Source organism: Engystomops pustulosus, chromosome 1 (assembly GCF_040894005.1).
Source record: "Engystomops pustulosus chromosome 1, aEngPut4.maternal, whole genome shotgun sequence".
In the NCBI taxonomy this organism is placed as follows: Eukaryota; Metazoa; Chordata; class Amphibia; order Anura; family Leptodactylidae; genus Engystomops; species Engystomops pustulosus.
The window spans coordinates 229,039,421-229,059,904 of NC_092411.1; the positions used below are offsets into that span (position 1 = coordinate 229,039,421).

Below are 20,484 nucleotides of genomic sequence, written 5' to 3' on the forward strand. Positions count from 1 at the left end.
ACAGAAGGCATAAATGAGGCATGACGTTTTATTTTCAATGCCACCAACAGTAGCAAGGTCGGCCATAGCCTTATGACAACTGAGGTCCTACAATAATTAAAAATAATAATTATTTATTTACTATGCAGAATTGTGGAGAGGTTGTCACCTATAACTTCAGTTTATGGACCTGTCTCATAAATAGCAAATAACTGATCCATATGGTTCAGTTTAAAGGGAGGAGCAGAGTTTGCAGACCCAGAATGTTTGTACCATTTACAGTACTAGGTTCTATTTTCTCTTGCCTTGACTCTCTGCTGTTTAGGAGTCATTTGTAACATTATACTCATATTACTTGTTGCCACAATCAGGCCCTTAAATAACAGTTTGCTTATTTCTATAAGGATTTTGGTATAGATTTATATATATATATATATATATATATATATATATATATATATACCGGAATGATAATTGTGGAATGTTTCTTCAGTAATTTTTTTAAAGAATTTCACACTTTTCCACTTTTGGCGGCTCAACACATGTAATTTATCTTTCTTTCGACTTTTCAGTGGTGCACTGCTTTTATCAAGTGCAACCTTCCGAATTTCAAAACACAAATTATCCAGAATATAAGCAACTTCCAACTAAGCAGGAAGACAGACATTTTTCAACACCATCTCATGGTGTTTCAGAGCATTCATTACACAGTTCTCTCAACTACATCAAAAAGTTGTACATGTGGTTCCAACTTTTGTTATAAACATGGGAAAATTGATGAACTAAGGCCCCTTTCACACTTGCGTTTTTCACGCGCGTTTTCTGTGCATGCTTTTGATGCGTAGGACTTGCATTGCACTCTGACCCATTGTAATCAATGGGTCTTTTCAGACTTGCATTTTTTTTCATGCGCACACGCAGGTTTTTTTAAACGCGCGTTTAAATCTCGACATGCTCTACTTTTGCAAGTCATGCGCGTGAAAAACGCACCATACAAGTCTATGGAGATGCATCAAAAACGCATTGCACTCTGAGACACTTGCAAGTCCAATGCAAGTGCAATGCGTTTTTCACGCATCAATTGCCATAGAAAAGATAGAGCTCAGTCCTGAGTCCTTTTCACACGCATTTTCTGCGCATGAAAAACGCATTGAAATTGCATTGAAATTGCATCAAAAACGCGCGTGAAAAACTGAGACACTGAACAAACTCTGACTGAAAACTGATTACACTCTGATGAAAAATGTGCGTTTTTCACTGACCAAACCCTGATCGCACCCTGATCAAACTCTGACGTGATCTGCAACGCAAGTGTGGAAGGGGCCTTAATTTGCCAAAGGCAGTGTTCATGTTACTTTGGCTGAGACCTTGATAAAAATACTACAGCATACATGGTCCCTGTTAGGATAATTACTTTCCCAACTCCTCTCTTCTTAGCTTCAGAGGTTGTGGAGCCTCATGCTCAATAAATCATATATGGTAGTTGCAATGTTTTGCTCGCACACTGCTTATTATTATCCAAAGTTATATTTGTATACATTATATTTGTATGAATACACACTGCCACTAATTGAAAAACTCCTAACTTATCAGCAGCCCAGGTCAAGGCTGGGGGTCACCAAAATTATGATGTTTGAGAAGATTTTTACAATTTGGGAAGAAAATTGACCTGTTTCTTAAAATGTAGCAAGCATTGCTTGGTCCAGGATACCCTCTATATCTGGTACTGTGGTCCCCTTTAGACATGAGAAACTGGGCTCCACATTTACCCCCCTAACCCAGAGAGTCATTCCCCTTCTGCCCTTACCCCTCCCCTTTCCCTGTAGATGGCCTTTATTCAAGCCAATCTTTATTCAAGCCAAGAAAACCACAATGTTGGGGCAGACATTTAAAAAATTTATAATTTAAATCAATTGAACAACAGGGAATGGTTAATATAATATGGAAACTATTAGGCTAAGGCCACCCCACATGTTGTATCAGGGGGAGCACATACAACATCAGAGGACCCCAATGTTACAAACAAAAACACTCCTATCAATATCAGTTTCCAAATAGTAATTGCTTAATAGCACTATTAAATCCAAGTAACATTCTCACATCCCCGTGGGGGATGGCCTCAAAAGCCTAGCTACCCACACATATTGTTGAATTAACCAGCTTTTTCAAGCGTTATGTCCCATGTCAAATCGTGTGGTCTTAGAAAACTTAAATTGAAATGTTTGTCCAAAATTACCATTGTTACTTTGGAGGAATGCTTGACAAAGGCTCCCTGTGAGCTGAAACGTTGCACACGGAATAAAGACATCCCGTCACTTTTTGACTCTACCTTGGAGTGCTGCCGGTTTTTCTTGAAATATATATATATATATATATATATATATATATATATATATATATATTCTGGTTTTAACTTTATATATCAATATTTATTAATGAAATAGCATAAACAATGGCTGACATTTATCAAAACAGTTTGCTTTTGGAGGGGGCACCAGATTCATCAAAAGAGCACTGCACTTTTTTGGTGTACTTTGTTCATACAGCAGATACACACAGAATTTTGGCACGTCAGTAATAAATGTGGTGCAAACTCTGACTTAGCACTAACAAGCCCCTTTAGGTGCACATTTTTTCTGTTGGACACAGTGCAGCCGTGAAACAAAACTTTATAAATACATGTGCAGTTTGCACATTCTTTTCAGTGCAAAGTCAGACAGAAACTTGGTGCAAACACTTTAATAAATGTGGATCATTATATCTTTCCACATATTCTTCAGTCACTAAACTGAACACAACAGATGGTAAACCATACACAATTTTCCACATGGAGCATCAAATACATAAAAGGAACATGTGAACAGACACTAACAATGAATCACAGAATAAAGACCAGTTGTGGACCAGGGGAGGAGGAAACAACCAATACATGTTTCGTCAATGGCATCATATCCCCAGTAGAAGGCCTTGGTAAAACACATTGTTTACCCTTCCACTGGTCTACAACTATAGCTATAACTAGTCTTTATTCTATAATTTATTATTAGTCTTTGTTGACACGTTCGCTTTGTGTACACGATGCCCATTTTAGTAGGAATCTGTGTCCAGTTTACTGTGTAAATGTGTATATTTGATACCAGGGGTGATGCTTTGTATCAGAGCTTTCTTTGTTCAATTTTATATATTGTGTATTATATTTCCTTAATAAAGATTGATATACACTCACCGGCCACTTTATTAGGTACACCATGCTAGTAACGGGTTGAACCCCCTTTTGCCTTCAGAACTGCCTCAATTCTTCGTGGCATAGATTCAACAAGGTGCTGGAAGCATTCCTCAGAGATTTTGGTCCATATTGACATGATGGCATCACACAGTTGCCGCAGATTTGTCGGCTGCACATCCATGATGCGAATCTCCCGTTCCACCACATCCCAAAGATGCTCTATTGGATTGAGATCTGGTGACTGTGGAGGCCATTTGAGTACAGTGAACTCATTGTCATGTTCAAGAAACCAGTCTGAGATGATTCCAGCTTTATGACATGGCACATTATCCTGCTGAAAGTAGCCATCAGATGTTGGGTACATTGTGGTCATAAAGGGATGGACATGGTCAGCAACAATACTCAGGTAGGCTGTGGTGTTGCAACGATGCTCAATTGGTACCAAGGGACCCAAAGAGTGCCAAGAAAATATTCCTCACACCATGAAACCACCACCACCAGCCTGAACCGTTGATACAAGGCAGGATGGATCCATGCTTTCATGTTGTTGACGCCAAATTCTGACCCTACCATCCGAACGTTTTCCCAATCTTCTACTGTCCAATTTCGATGAGCTTGTGCAAATTGTAGCCTCAGTTTCCTGTTCTTAGCTGAAAGGAGTGGCACCCGGTGTGGTCTTCTGCTGCTGTAGCCCATCTGCCTCAAAGTTTGACATACTGTGCATTCAGAGATGCTCGTCTGCCTACCTTGGTTGTAACAGGTGGCGATTTGAGTCACTGTTGCCTTTCTATCAGCTCGAACCAGTCTGCCCATTCTCCTCTGACCTCTGGCATCAACAAGGCATTTCCGCCCACAGAACTGCCGTTCACTGGATGTTTTTTCTTGTTCGGACCATTCTCTGCAAACCCTAGAGATGGTTGTGCGTGAAAATCCCAGTAGATCAGCAGTTTCTGAAATACTCAGACCAGCCCTTCTGACACCAACAACCATGCCACGTTCAAAGGCACTCAAATCACCTTTCTTACCCATACTGATGCTCGGTTTGAACTGCAGGAGATTGTCTTGACCATGTCTACATGTGATTGGCTGATTAGAAAGTGTAGTGATTAGTAAGTGTTAACGAGCAGTTGGACAGGTGTACCTAATAAAGTGGCCGGTGAGTGTATACAGTGGTGGCCAAAAGTATTGGAACCCCTGCAATTCTTTCAGATAATACTCAGTTTTTTTCCAAAAAATGATTGCAATCAAAAATCCTTTGGTATTATTATCTTTAATTAACTTGTCTTCAATGGAAAACCACATAAAGAATTTTCAAAAAGCCAAATTGGATACAAAAAAGGAAAGAACAAAAGTATTGGCACTGTTTGAAAAGTCATGTGATGCTTCTCTAATTTGTGTAATTAACAGCAGCTGTAACTTACCTATGGCACCTAACAGGTGGTGGCAATAACTAAATCACACTCCATCAAGAAGTGTAAATCCATGGCACTGTGGCGAACCTCCTAGATGTGGACAGAAAAGAAACATTGACAAGAGATTTCAACGCAAGATTGTGTGGATGGTGGATAAAGAACCTCGACTATCATCCAAACAAGTTCAAGCTGCCCTGCAGTCCGAGGGTGCAACAGTGTCAACCCGTACTATCCGTTGGCGTCTGAAAGAACAGGGACTGTATGGTAGGATACCCAAGAAGACCCCACTTCTTACACATAAAAAAAGCCAGGCTGGAGTTTGCCAAAACTTACCTGAGAAAGCCGAAAACGTTTTGGGAGAATGTTCTCTGGTCAGATGAGGCATAAGTAGAGCTTTTTGGGAAAAGGCATCAACATAGAGTTTATAGGACAAAAAAGAGGCCTTCAAAGAAAAGAACACGATCCGTACAGTCAGACATGGCAGAGGTTTACTAATGTTTTGGGGTTGCTTTGCTGCCTCTGGCACTAGAGTGCTTGACCGTGTGCATGGCATTATGAAGTCTGAAGACTACCAGCATATTTTGCAGGATAATGTAGGGTCCAGTCTTAGAAAGCTGGGTCTCCCTCAGAGGTCACGGGTCTTCCAGCAGGACAATGATCCAAAACACACTTCAAAAAGCACTAGAAAATGGTCTGAGACTGGAGACTGGTAAAATGGCCAGCAATGAATCCAGACCTGAATCCCATAGAACACCTATGGAGAGATCTCACAATGGAGAAGGCACCTTCAAATCTCAGGGACCTGGAGCAGTTTGCCAAAGAAGAATGGTCTAAAATTCCAGCAGAGCAGTGTAATAAATTCATTGATGGTTACCAGAAGCGGTTTTTCACAGGTATTTTGTCTAAAAGTTGTGCTACCAAGTATTCGGCTGAGGGTGCCAATACTTTTGTTCGGCCCATTTTTGGAGTTTTTTGTAAAATGATCAATGATTTAACTTTTTTTAATTCTCTTTTGTGTTTTTTCATTGCAAGCAAAATAAATGAAGATATTAATACCAAAGAATTTGTGATTGCAATCATTTTCTGGAAGAAAACCAGTATTATCTGACAGAATTGCAGGGGTGCCAATACTTTTGGCCACCACTGTATATTTTTACTATTTTGCCTAGTGTATGGTTTTTCTATTTCATTGTACAATTCATGTACGAAACAAATATTTAATAACCTGCTAAACATGTCTTATGGGGCAGTAGAAACACAGAGTAATGAGGCCTGTGCCTTCGGCTGATATCTCCGGCTGGTACATTATCAACTGGGGAGCTAAAGTAATGTGTCCACGGATTCCTTACCACATCTTATTCCCCCGACCACATGGAACAATTTATATTCCAGTGAGAGTCAATGGAGATACCAGTGGGGCACATAATATGCAAGCTCTTGTGATCACTACAGAACAACATGTCAAGGAGAAAGTGAACAAAAAAAGCTGCTGCAAAAGAACTAGCATATACCAGATAAAATATTTATCTAAGAGCATATTATTTTGGAGGAAAGTTCATTTCAAATTAACATATTACCTTTCATTAGAAGAAACATCTTTATTTTCATCAGTGTGAATCATTTCTCCAAACAACAGCATCATTTTAGAAGAACCTGAGTGATGCTTCTAAATGATCACCGGGGACAACATATATATGACAACTGCCATTGACTAGAAAGCAAAGTGACACAGACTGATGCTATGTATCTCCTCTTCTCTATGTTCTGAACTACTGCTGAGATTAATATTTTATCCTGTTACCACTTTAACCGAACTAAACCCCTACTTACTATACACACTAAGCACTTTTAAAACTTCAGAATACGTAATAGGTAAGAATAGGTAAGTGCAACCCAAAAGTATAATGACATTTGATATAATATGAATAAATATTATGCAAAATCACAATAAATCCTTGGAAAGAAGTGGAACAAATAAACATGGATATGGAATATATAGAAAGACGGTAATAATTCATAAGAGATACTATATAACTTGTCTTGGAATTAACAATCTAACTGCATTATATATTCTAAGAATAAATCCATGGACACAGTATTATACATAACTAGTTTTCAGTGGTATAAAACTGTTACAGATGACAGGTCCACATTTTAATGCACACTTAGCTCATTGAAAGCCATCTCCTACGCTATGAACACATGAATGCTCAGTCCATTGTACCAGGGATAATGAGAACATGGAGTCTGATAGCCAAGAACTGAACAGCAGCCACGAACACTTTGAATAACTCTGGTACAATGTAGCAGGAAGAATAGCCACACACATAAAGCCATCTAGGTAACAGAGATACTGATATGCAAATCTTTTACAAAGTATGAAAAATGTATGAATGTGCATCATGGGGACAGATGAGTGAGCAGCAGGCAAGTACAGACCACTAACTACACTGGAAAGTAGCAAAGTGCCATCAGATAATGTTTATTGACTAGTAGCTAAAATGCAGAATTCCTAGAAACAAGACAGAGGGAAGAAGAGTTAATACTAGATGAACAAGCACTGTACCTGCCTTGGATCACTGTTTCAGCTGATCTCTGGAGTGAGAGATGGACAATGCATGTAGAGGAACAGAGAGGAAGGACAGGGCATAGCTCCAGTTATTTCTCTGCCTGAGACTGTAAAGATTGTAGAAGATTAAGCGACGCCCCTTAAAGCTGAACTCCACCTTACACCAAAACATGACAAGCTGAGCTACTTACATAGACATCCCCTCCACATTACCTGTCTAGGCTGTGCTGCTTAGTGACCCCAGAAATAATGCAAATACAACCTAAAATAACAGTGAATGCAGCATTGGAGGGCATGGAAGTTTGAATTTCTAAGCTCTGTAATGTATCTGTCTATAATGTATCTGTTCACGACTGCCATCTGGCGGCTAAATACAATAATACATTTATTAGAATCAGAAACACATCTAAATGTAAGACAGATAGAATAGATGTTTGCCCTGTAGTTTATTCTATTTACATGGTATATTCTATAATGAATAGACAGTGAGATACCTGATACAAACTCCAGATTTTAATGTACTGTTATCTAATAGCATTTTGTGTGCTGCACAAGGTATCTACATATCTATCTACCTATCTATCTATCTATCTATCTATCTATCTATCTATCTATCTATCTATCGTCCTAGGTATCGGACTGCACAATATAGGACAGAACTATAATGTGTGATAGATTCTTCCATGTAACAATTATCCTCAGACAAGTATGAGATACTCTAATGAGTCTATTGCAGCCAGTGCTATGTACTGTAATTCATCTGAAATCATCGTGACAGCTTATAAGCATTTGATGGATAGATATGTACAGAGAGTCTGGAAGAGGGGGGATCTGTGGAAATCATACACATTCATTACATATTATAGCAATTCCTGCAGCATACAGTGCTGTATATGTCTTCACATGGAAGGAGGTAAAGAAGACATTCTTTACAATTACGGTTTAACTTCCCTTTTAACAAAATAATATCCATCTGATAAGGAAGGGTCATAGATTAAATGGTCCTTGTATCTGCACAAATAAATACTCAGTGGCTTTGGTTTTAATGAGGGATCCCTTTAATTGGCATCAGGGACTGAGCTGAATTTATAGAACAGAATGTTTGCTGGTACTTGGAAGCGACACGTCTGTGCCTGGCTACAATACAGCCTGGAGCAAAGCATTATCTTATATTACATGATAAGAAACTCATCCTATCAAAGTGAAATTGATGGATTATAGAAGGAAGCTGGAGGTGCTGTCCAAGGTGCTGAAGGTAGATAAACCCCATTGTTTCCTGATCATATCTCTGGCTGTCAGCTCTGTGACCCCTTCTGATTCTGGGCTTGGGCTTTATGCTTCTTTTCTATGATTTACAGCACAGATATATCTATATCTATATCTGTCTTATGCACTGCTGCCATTATTGTAGGAGATTGGACTTAACTCCTACAAATCAGAGTCCAGGTAGCAGAAGTGACTTTAGGAATAGATATGAGAGGAATACATAAGCAGAGCCGCTAGGGGGCAGTGACCTGCAAACATTCTGCAGGGACATAGAAACTGATGGAAACTTGCACAGACTTGGAAGCTGTTGTCAGCTGCTGCAGGATTCTTCTCATGGTTTTAGATCTAATTGCATTTCTCTCAGGATTACTAAGCAACACTCCCCCAGATGGGTAATGTGAAGGAAGGTGATGGCTCTGGAGCAGATCTGCATATGATGCTTGTGTAAGGTGGAGCTGAGCTTTAAGGGGCGTCGCTTCATCTTCCACAATCTTCCCAGTGTGAGCAGGGAGATAACTGGAGCTATGCCCCATTCTGCTTTCCCTTCTGTACATGCTTTTCCCATCTATCTTCCCACATATCCATCACTGGTTTGCACAGGAGCAGGAGTCTCAGCAAGGTACAGTGACTATACCCTGATATTAGCTTCATGTGTAACTCTGCTATGTTCAGGGACATGTTCTGTGCAATGTGTTTACTCCTCAAGTGTCAGATGCATCTTTGTGACATCTTTGTGGGGCTTCCTCAATGTAAAAGAAGACAGTTTCCAGCCTACATCTAGCAGGACCATAGAATAATTGGAAGTAATGTAATGCATGTATGTATATTAGTGAGTGACACTGTGCATGTCAGGTGCAGATACTGTATATGACACCTGATCTGTGTCAGTATTATAACCTGGTCACTCCTTGGAGGGTAGGAAAGTAACAGCTTTCTGATCTATGATTTCTGGGCAAATAGCAATTTCAGTCTATTTAATGACACCTGAATATTATATAGTTCACTGAAAGGATCAGTACACTGGAGTGAATGTATTCCAGGTGTAAATATGATATAGAAACTTATGTCTGTAAAGCATAGATTGTGCTTTGGGGAATTGTCGAATTTCTGTGATTCTCTGCAGATGAAAATATATTATGATATGTAGATTTTATCTCTATTGTCATGGTTGCAAGTATACTGTATGTAATATTTTTATAATATATATATGTATGTATATAAAGAAATATATACATGTATACACACACACACAAGGGTAATTACCTTTTTTCAGTATATTGATTCGGTGCTAGTGATTTATTCCATAAGTTCAGAGAGAACCTTGACCCTTTGTGTATGATGTGACCCTGATCACAGCTCCGTCTGTTATACTGTTGGATGTCGAACATGTCAGTCATTTGTATGAGGTTTATGTGACATGTATTGTAATGACAATCCATTGTGCAAGATATATGGTTTATTGGTAGATCGATGCACTCATTATCATTTGTCTATGTATTTTCACATCATACAAACCCTTGAAAATGGATATTTGTACTATCTGAAAAGCAGAAACGTGTGACATTTTCCAGCTGTGTGGCATGGATGTTGTGGAATTCAGATCTATGGGTAATGTTGGCAACGTGAAAGCTGTTTCTTTCTGGAACTACACAGAGTCAGATATTACAGTTTCCATGTGAGATTGTATAGGGATGTTTCAGCTATTTCCTGGGGGAATTTCTGATTTGGGGAAATGTGATTACAACTTGACCTCTTCTGCCCAGTCTTAAATGATTCATTCCCAAAATTCAGCGAGTGAATAATTCCCAGTAATTGAATAAAGATACAAATAAGCGAATCCTGTTAAGCAAGTAGCGAATTTGTGAGCAGATGCAATGGGTGAGATGTTCATAGTTGTAACCGAGACCATTTAAGAGGAAGCATCTGTCCTGGTTTCATGTTAGAAGTTCAACATGTAAGACATTGCAGTCACCTGGTTATCCACATTATAGTGACATCATCCAGACTCTCATTTACTTTATTTTTCACAAAGGTTTATAATATTGAAATGAAAACATGAAACAGACGGTATCTTGGAATGTTAAGCAAAGATATCACAACCTAAATATTTATATAGACTGACTCTTCTGTCCTATAAAATAGCCTGTATATCTGACTTGGAGTCTTATAAGAATCTACAGATTGAATGACAGTGAACTTCTACATCTTCTATTAATATGTTCCCATATGGTAACATGAATATAAACTAAAACAGACCTCAGGGAAAGGGCAATATGGCGACGTAGGTGGTGTTCCTTTTGAATTTGTTTTTTTCTCATATTTTTTAAAGATTTCATTGCTTACTACATTTTCTGACTGTATAGTACAATATGGAAGCTTTTATTTTAGTATCATCTATGAAATCAAAGTGCCATTTCTGACTGCAACAGTTGGGCACAACAGTGAACACATCCAAAGAATCGTATTTTATATTTTTAATGTGTGGTGTGCTTTTTGACACAAAATGTAATATTTCTAAGATATTAAGAAACATTGCAATTAACTTGAATGAACTTTCAAGTAAGTAAGTATAGGTAAATGTCAATGATGCGAGCTCTGTGGGCCAGACATTGTGAAAAACCACTTTGCAGTTAATTAGGGAATAGTTTACACAGTGAGATTAATCAAATACTGACAGTCCCCATGTTACATACAAGATAGGTTCTTTAGGTTTGTACTAAAGTTGAATTTGTATATTATTTGGAACAGGTATATTTTTTTGTCCCTATTGTCATTGGATTTTCCAAATTTTGTGCTGTCATGGGAACAAGAATTATCACTAAAGCTTCATTACAGGCACCTTACAGCCTGGGACCATAGTAAAGCTTCCAGAGACTTCACCAGAGGCCACAGTGGGTAGAGAGGTCTGTCTGTAACTAGGGGTCAGGCCCGGCGCCAGCACCCGGCCAACCCGGGCAAGTGGCGGGGCCCCGGGGTACTGGAGGGGCCCACTCGGGCCCCCAGATCAATTGTACCAGTGTCGCTAAAAGACACTGGTACAATTGATCACCATCCGGATCGATCACTTTTCTGCTGGTCGGGAGCGCAGCATAGAGGCAGAATCTAAAACTCACCTTTCCCGGTTCCCACGATGCGGTGCTCCGCAGTGTGTGCAACGGGACGGCTCTGAAGCCGTCTGAAGACTCTGGCGCACATGATGAAGTCATCGGATCACATGTGCCGGCTTCAGAGCCGGCACGTACGGGAGGCCCAGGCCGAAGACAGCTGCAGGCGCTGCTCCGGGGGAACCAGGAAAGGTGAATTCTTTTTTCTTTCTCGGAGGGAGGGAGGGGAGGGGTTCAGTGTGTCAGCAGGGAGAGGGGGGAGGGAGGGGGTCAGTGTGTCTGCAGGGAGAGGGGGGAGGGAGGGGGTCAGTGTGTCAGCAGGGAGAGGGGGGAGGGAGGGGGTCACTGTGTCTGCAGGGAGAGGGGGAAGGGGCTCAGCAGGGGGGGGGGTCATTGTGTCCGCAGGGGGAGGGGGGGTTCAGTGTGTCCGCAGGGGGAGGGGCGGGGGGTCAGTGTGTCCGCAGGTGGAAGGGGGGGGGGTTCAGTGTGTCCGCAGGTGGAAGGGGGGTAGTCAGTGTGTCCACAGGGGGAGGGGGGGTTCAGTGTGTCCGCAGGGGGAGGGGGGGTTCAGTGTGTCTGCAGGTGGAAGGGGGGGTGGTCAGTGTGTCCGCAAGTGGAAGGGGGGTAGTCAGTGTGTCCGCAGGGGGAGGGGGGGGCAGTGTGGCCACTGGAGGGCGGCCCAAGGAGGGGTTGTCTGTAAGTTGGGTGCTCTTATGTATGGGACCGTCTGTAGTTTTCATTGAGAATATAACAGTATAGGGGAAAACAATACTTTGCATTTGTTGCTTTGAGAATCTGTTGGCAAACTACAGACTGTCCTTTACAACAGGCTTAATACTATCTGCATAGTTTATTACCTCTGCGTTTGTCAGATACAAAATGTTAATCTGTGTAATATCATTTTGAAATTAGATTTTATTCATTGTGGAATGTTCTTCAATATTTTATTTGAGCTTATTCTGGCCCTTCTACTGCTAATATGTAAAGTGAGGGGAGGACATAAGAATAAATTCACTTCCTGTTTGTTGAATAAAAGTTGATTTTCAATTGTGTAGAGTAAAAATATTATTCTGTGAGCTATGCACAATAGGGCTGATATATTAACACAGGTCTATTCGTGCCAGTCTTTATAATCTGTGTACCCCGGCCCCAGCAGTCCCACCTTTGGAGCAAAAGGGCATTGTGACTTTTTCATGACTCATGATACATGATACATAGGCCCCAATATATTTTCCTTCACTAGATATTAGCCATCCATGTTGGGTTATTGTGCTGGGAGTGGAATGTTAATATATTTGCTATTATTGTTGGAATATTATTGTTGCTGAATTTCCCCTGCACTACTCTACCCTATTACGCGTCAACCCATAAAAATAGGTTTTTTTAGGTCGAATAGGTTGCCAACTGACTTTAAGGACAAGCTTAGTCAGCCAAAGGAAGGGAGGTACTGTGTTGTGGATCTCTGCTGTAGCTTTAAAAAATCAGTTAGATTTTAAGTGTTTTCTTTGTGATAACCCCATTAACAACTTCAAGCTTATGGTATTTTGGTTCTTTAGGGTCAGACACATAATTTTTCAATGCATTAGTCAAAGAAGACCTGTCACCAGAATTTTACCCCTCAAACTAGTGAGGATACCTGCGGATAAAAGGTTAAAGGTCCTCTTCATATCACCTGCCATCTGCCACTGAGGCACTGTAGCTTAATTACAGCCATTTGTCTGATATTACAGACTTTTTTCTGAAGAGTCACATTTTCTCCAGGCTGCCAGTGAACCACGTCTTCTTCTTTTGATCGATAGCTCAGTTTCTCTTTAAATCTCAGCCTTAGCAGACAGGAAGTACTCTCCCTGTCTACTTCCTGTTCTTACCAAAATGCTGTCCTTCTCACTGCATGATGTAAAAAATAAGAGAGTCCAAGGCAGCACAACTGCCTGTATCTGGATGCAAAGTCTGTAAATCTGTGGCAAAGGATCCAATGATAGTTTCAGGAAAAGCAGCAGCACTCCAATTAGTGTTTCATGCTTGGAAAAGGTGGACACTCACTGAAATGTCGCATCCTTGAAATAAAGATCACCCTGCCTTAAAACACTAATTGGAGTGCTGCTGCCTTTCACTGCATGATGTAGTTATCTAGTTATCTATATATGAGCAATGTTTGGGAAACTGCAGATCTTGTCACCAATTGACATCCCTCAATGGGCGGAGCCTAGTGGCGTTGGCCAGAGCTAGCATAGACAAAAGCAGAAGAACTTTGATTTATGCAGATTTATGCTTAGATGCCTTACCAGTGCTTTCCAACATAGGCACTGTTGAAGGGTGTTGAGTAAAGTTTATTGTGCCTGTCCTTGATGACGGGTTTCCTTTAATGGCTATATGTATTACTAATACTAACTGTATTAGTTGGGCTCCATTCTATACATATTTCTCTTTATGTGCTGTGCTCTGCTGTGGAATATAAAAAATAGGCAAGACAGAATTAGTAAGAAGGTCTTCAGTCTTCTACCCAAGATCCGTGAGTGAAAAGGGATCTTGACACATACAGAGAACTCTTGGTATGCAAATATAATACTAAGATGAGGGAAGTGAGCAGTGGCTGTGTATTTTCATTCATCATACTGATGCACTCTTGCAGAAAACTAAGAAGATGGCTTAAGTCACCACCCTGTGAATGTTCCTGTAACAGCACCCACCTGCTTCTGTTTGTTTAACCATCAATTACCTAATATTGGACAGATTTATCATTTTGGTTGGACATGTTCTTTAAGTGCATGTGATAATAGTAGTTAATGGGTAAGAATGTTTACCTCATAGTATTTCTGAGTTTATACCTCTCAAGCATTTATGGACTACTGCAGATTAACTATTTTTTCCATAAACCAAAAATGTAGCAAGAAAGATGCGCCAAGAATTGTTGTATTACAAGTAAGTATGATGTGGATGAGCTTTTAACGCCTTTGCTCTTGGAAAGTATTCAAAAATTCTTTTGTAACTTCAGTAAAAATGCAGCAGTGTTTTTTTTTTCTTATTCTTGGATCACATAATTTTTAGCGATTAGGAAATCATTAATCTACTTTGAGCAAACAGCTCTATAAGGAAAGATTTCATGGTTCTTGTCAGGATCTGTCACCATCTGCAGTGAATCATTTGTATTGTGTATTGAACAGGTCATTCTAATGTCTGCAGATCATCATAAACATGCTGCTGACAGGTGGATACAAAACCTGGTCATTTCTGAATTCAGTTGTTCCATATATAGGTCACATAAAGTATGGTCACAAATGAGATGGTCAATAATAAAACTCATTTATTATTTCAATCTTAGATGTAGAAATTATTTTTTTTAATAATTACTTTTGCATATTAATATTTGAGGGGTCGGACACTTTGCCTTATGAATTTAAGTGTAGAGGCAGAATATTAGGCTTTACTTTATATATCAAGAACTATTAATAGATGTATATTGGTAAATTATGTAAATACTGAAAATACTGATAAGCAGCCACTTGTCCATCTGTAAGGAAATAAATGTTCAGTATGTTTCAGTAAAATGTCACTTGATAAACTTGGTAATTAACACTGTAAGTAACAATATCAGCCAACCTTAATTTTTGTTGTTGTTTTTACTCTTTTTTTATTTTTTTTTGTTGTGAGATACCAAATTACAGAGGGTTGTCTAGGCATAATTAATTTGTCAAATTAATGTACAAATTTAAAGCGAACTAGTAATCAGAAATTGGCCAATGAAACCACTAGCAGTATGTTATCAAGCAGCTGAGCATCTTCTAAGTCGTGTTTGTTTCATAGCCCAGTGTGGTGGCATCATCACAGAAAATCAAGAAGGCGGAGAGTTTAACAATGAAATTTCCCTCTGTATGCTCCCTTCAATGTAATTGGTGATCCTGCGTTCAGGATCATTGACAAGATCTCCTGAAAACTGGTGCATGGTCTAAATCACAGGGTAGGAGGCACATAGACGCAGGGAGAGCTTGACTTAAGAGTTAAACTCTCAACCTCCCTGTCTTTATACAATCAGTTAACACCTGACTTCAATGTTGTTTTTCTGTTTTTCATGATAATGCCTCAAAGCTGGGCCATGGAAGAAACATGATTGAGAAGCTGTTCATATAGATGACAACAAACTGGTAATCATTTATTAGGCCAATTTCTGATGACAGGTTCCCTTTAAAATACCGAAAACTATAAAATTATGTTTTTTCTGAGCCAGTGCAGCACCAATCTCTGTTTGTAGATGCCACATGGATAACACATGCATTAATGCCTCATGTATCACTAGCCTCAGCGTTGTTCAACTGAGGTCGGTATAAGGCCCCTTCCACACTTGTGAGTGTGATGCGATGAACTTGTATCACACTCACAACACGTGCTGCCTGCATCTCCCGGCCCGAACGCTGCAAACCGGATCAGAACTCGGCATGTTAGTTCTTGGAGGATGTCTATATCTGTAATTGTAGTGTACAATGCTTGATTGAAGCCTTGTTGGTCAATTCTTTACTATTAAATGCCCTAGTGCTCATTTACCTTTAATGTCACCCCCACTCTGTGTCAAGAAAGCCAGGTTGCATCATCATGAAAAAAACTTATATAAGGTATTGTTTGTTATGTTGGTCAGAGAACAGTTTTGATTGCATTTTGATTATGATTATACAGTAGAATCAAAAGCAATTCACAGAAAAGAAAATCAAATGTTTCACATATCACTGAAATAAAGATCATACAAACTGATCCAAGGGCAGATTAAAAAACAATCCCTACCGCACTTTCTGGGAGACTCCCGACACCATTGAAACAATACAGTGTGGCCAATCAATGGCTGAGGTGGGTCACTGCTATAACCAATGAATGGGTAAGCCATTTCTCAGGAAGTCACCCAAGGAGTGCATTGCAGCAGGGAATAGGAGTGGCTGCATCAGAATGGCAGGATAGCAAAGTGATTCTTTTTTTTAACTTGTTTTATTGAGCATGTACAAAAAATACAGAAATTAACAATAAATACAAACACCTTAATCATCATGGCATTTGTGTACAAAATATGTGTCAAAGAGTGTGTAACAAAGGATCAAACAAGTACAGTGCTAAATGAAGAAAAAATGACTCTGTTTTTCGCCCATATATCAGATAGTGAAATGGAAGGACGGAACTCACTAATTTCCTCCACATTGAGAGGGGAAGTGGACGAGGGGGCCACCCACAAAAGGGCTATAGTCTTTCAAGCTAGAAATTAAGACTCTCTAAGGAATGTGCTCCTATGGTCTTGCCAATAGGCAGATCTCAGGGGTGAATTATTGGGCAAGACCAAAAGCTCATGTGTCAAAAGATAGCATATGTAGATGTAGAGACAACCTGGGGTTTGCGTCCTACCCATTCGATGCAACCGAGCTAAAGTTAGATAGCATTAGTAAAAAAAGGAAAACCTGATTGACCTTGTTGTTGGGCGATGGAGACACATACATAGAGGACTCTATGGCCTCAGCATAAGACTCATCAGACAATAAGTGCCGCTTGTATTATGTTACAGGACCCATGCAGTGTGCTTTTATCTGAACTTGAAAACCCTTTTAAAATTTCCCTTTCATGGTTCTTTGACCCACTGTCTTGAATGTATTCTTCATTCCTCACTTTGCTCTACGCTTGTCTGCTCCTCACATCACTGCCTGTCTATCTTCTGAGTAATTCTCCACCACAGTGACTCTTGCTCATTTTAAGTCAAAATCTGCTTCCGTAAAAATCATACAACCAACAGGAACCCTGCTCCTTCAGAGGTCTTCTTTAAACACATCTTCATGTAAAATTACCAAGCACTAATAGTGCTCTAAAGAAAATTTATCATGAAAATCCATCATGATAAACCAGGGACCATTACTCATAAATCCAGGCACCGTCACTGTGGTCATCTTCTTTGTTATTTGTTATTCATGGCCAGGGCCGGCTCCAGGATTCAGTAAGCCCCTGGGCAATAGAGCCTTGTTGGGCCCCTTTGCAGAGAATAAAAATTCAGACACAAAGTAAAATATTCCCTAGTTTATCATTCCCAAACAGTCCTGTCATGGTTATTTCATATACAACCCAATCACGGTTCTATTATATACAGCCCCCCATGGAATCATTATATACAGTCTCCCTCAGCAGTGACATCCAGGCTGCAGGGAACTGAGTTTCCTCCCAGCAGCTCTGGGCCCTGACACTTGGTATGCCTGGTGCTGGTGCCTGCCCTGTCCATGGCCTCCTTCCTTCTAAAATCAACTTTAAAATTATTAATTGCCTGGATTTTCAGTAAGTGTCTCCAGTTTATCCATGCTTGATTCTGATCATAGATTTCCTTCATTATAATTGTAAAAATAATATTAGTTATCTGTGTTTCAAATATTACTGAACCCGCTACTTATTTTCATTGGAAATATTTAACTTTGAGAATTCCCTCTGGTCTCTTGAGAATTAATTTTTTTTTTGTTCCTATTGTATGTGAGTGAAGAATGCATTATTAATGAGAATCAAATTATCTAGATTCAATTTCTTTAATTTTCTGCTGCATTTAAGCAAGTATAAGAACTAAATAATATTGGACCTGTACAAAGAATAATAATGAACCATGAAGACCCTGCATTCTAGATAAAGCTATAAATGTAAATCTTTTTCAAATATTTTATTGTAATTTAAATACAAATTAACTAGTTATTTATGGACATCCAAATGAAATTAATTTTATTTCTACATTCTCCTATATTCTCATTGCTAGGCAGAGTTAAGAAAAGATTCATTATAATTTGGCATTGTGGCATTCATATCTAGGAGGTGGTGCTATTCAGTGATTGACAGTTCTTTCTTGTATTACTTTGTACAAGGCTATATGTCAACCATTAAGTCGGACCTCCCAGTCGACTTCTAAGGAATGAGCAATGATTAAATGAATGTAATCTAATATCAATCTGCATCAAGTCTCCGGTTGTACCTCTTGCATTCTGCATCTAAGATGCTGTATTCAATAGGACATGTCATTGCATTAGTTTTATTATATAATTCTTCACGTGCCAAAATTTAATGTGAGGCATTATAATGTGGCATTAACTAAGATGCTAGAGCATCTGTAATTACAAGAACTCTCGACTGTGACACTATTGTGGTTGGTAATGGACTACAGTAAACATAGTTGATACTTTGACTTAATTTGAATTTGGTTTTTAATTTATATAATTGTGGGGCTTCCCTGCAGTATTAAACACTGTCCTTTAGTGAGAATGGTGCTGTTACTGAATGAACGTAGCCATGTTTGTCTGGTCTGGTCACTGTAACATTATAAGGAAGATATCAGATCCCCTCAGAAAAAAGGCTGCGACTAAGGACCATGTCCGGTCCGAAAAGCGTCAGATTATGTGACTTTTGAATATTACGTTTTTAACCCTTTTTCAATAAAGTGCCGGATATTATATTTTCACTTTCTGCCTGAATGCTGGATTCCTTTTCGGATTTCTCCCTGCATATCAGATCCCCTGTCAGGTACTATTACTGATTGTAAAAGTGAAAATATGCTGACAGGTTCTCTTTAATATAGCTTTAGCATACAGTATGTCCTTTCCTTCAAATCATATACAAAATATAATACCCTTTTAGATGTTTATGCTAAGAAAATTATGATTTTGAGGAATTCTGTCCCTGAAAAGTCCCTTGTCACAGCCAGTAAAGTCTAATTCTCTGCTTATATGGATTACTGAAGTTCTTTTCTTTAGGATTCAGGTTTGATTGGTATTACTGTACTATAATATTTCCAAATTCTTACACTTGGAAGACAAACTGAAAGTAATCCTAGCAGAAAAGCAGCGGAAAGATATTGAAGCAAAGAATATGCCTTTACTCGTGTTCGTTTTAAAGGTATAAGTTGGAATAATTGCTCCAAAAAAATATTTGCTTGCTGTAAACTGCTGAATCTTGTGGTGGATGCATTATTTACCACACACTTTAATGTGCCGTATTGTACATTCGGTAAAATAGATTTGTTTTATGCTGTCAAAAAAGCAGAAGGAAATAGTCTTTGCAGTCTTTAAGTGCATTGCAGTAACTAAAATGGTTCCCTACGAAACACAAACATGGAAAATGCAAAATGAGGACTGACTGATGTAGTCCGTTCAATAATTCATGATTCCTTTCTCATCTCAACAATAGAAATAACAAGTCTTGAAATTGAAGTTTGGATAAAATGAATACAGTGGAATAGCACATAACAATTTATGTTGAAAAGTGGATGACTTCAATCGCAGTCAAAGGGGTTGGGGTGTATGTCTATGACAACTCAATAAAGATTTAACTCAATAAAAATTTAGTCTAAACTAAAAATTTAGTTTAGCCTAGCATGTTGCTTACACAGCATTATGTTAATTTTTAGGCATATTAAGTGTTGAAATATATGATTTTAAATTTGTGCATTCATAGCAGTATAGCACTTATACGGGTGCAATGCATGACATACGTAAAAGAAAAACAAAGGGGTCCCTTGCAAACACTTATAAAGGGGGACACTTAATACACTTCAAAAATTGGCAGACTGATCACAAAAACTTGCACTGAAAATACATTGTTCAAAAAAAGAAAACTAATAAACCACATCTTTAATCTCAATGAATGAAATATTCCAGTTGCAATTCTTTTTTTATGAATGCACTGAGGACAATAAAACATAAAAATGATCAATGAACATTAAATCAATGCTATGGAGGTCTGGATTTGGAACAATACTCAACATGGAAGTGGAAAATCACAGTTGGCTGATCCAACCTCAGTTGAAATGCCTCAAAATAAAGAAATGAGGTTCAGTAGTGTGCATGGCCTCCACGTACCTGTATGGCCTCCCTCCTGATGAGGCGAGGGATGCTGTCCTGAGGGATCTCCTCACAAATCTGGATAAAGCATCAGTCAACT

General features: G+C 39.1%; 2 protein-coding genes across 4 annotated transcripts in view; one reads left to right on the forward strand and one right to left on the reverse strand.

Annotated features, from left to right (window-relative positions):
• Positions 1-7,473, reverse strand: part of NPY5R (neuropeptide Y receptor Y5) — a 45,644-nt gene extending 38,171 nt beyond the window's left edge. Inside the window, exon 1 of one of the 3 annotated variants that reach the window (XM_072120365.1) lies at positions 6,195-6,305. The gene's annotated coding sequence lies outside the window, so the exon portion shown is untranslated. Of the gene's footprint in view, positions 1-6,194; positions 6,306-7,183 lie in introns of those variants that run through there. The other 2 variants (XM_072120351.1, XM_072120359.1) reach the window with 2 other exon arrangements.
• A 1,281-nt stretch (positions 7,474-8,754) lies between these two features.
• NPY1R (neuropeptide Y receptor Y1) overlaps positions 8,755-20,484 on the forward strand; it is a 42,064-nt gene continuing 30,334 nt past the window's right edge. The window contains exon 1 of the mRNA XM_072120375.1: positions 8,755-9,071. The gene's annotated coding sequence lies outside the window, so the exon portion shown is untranslated. The remainder of the gene's footprint in view (positions 9,072-20,484) is intronic.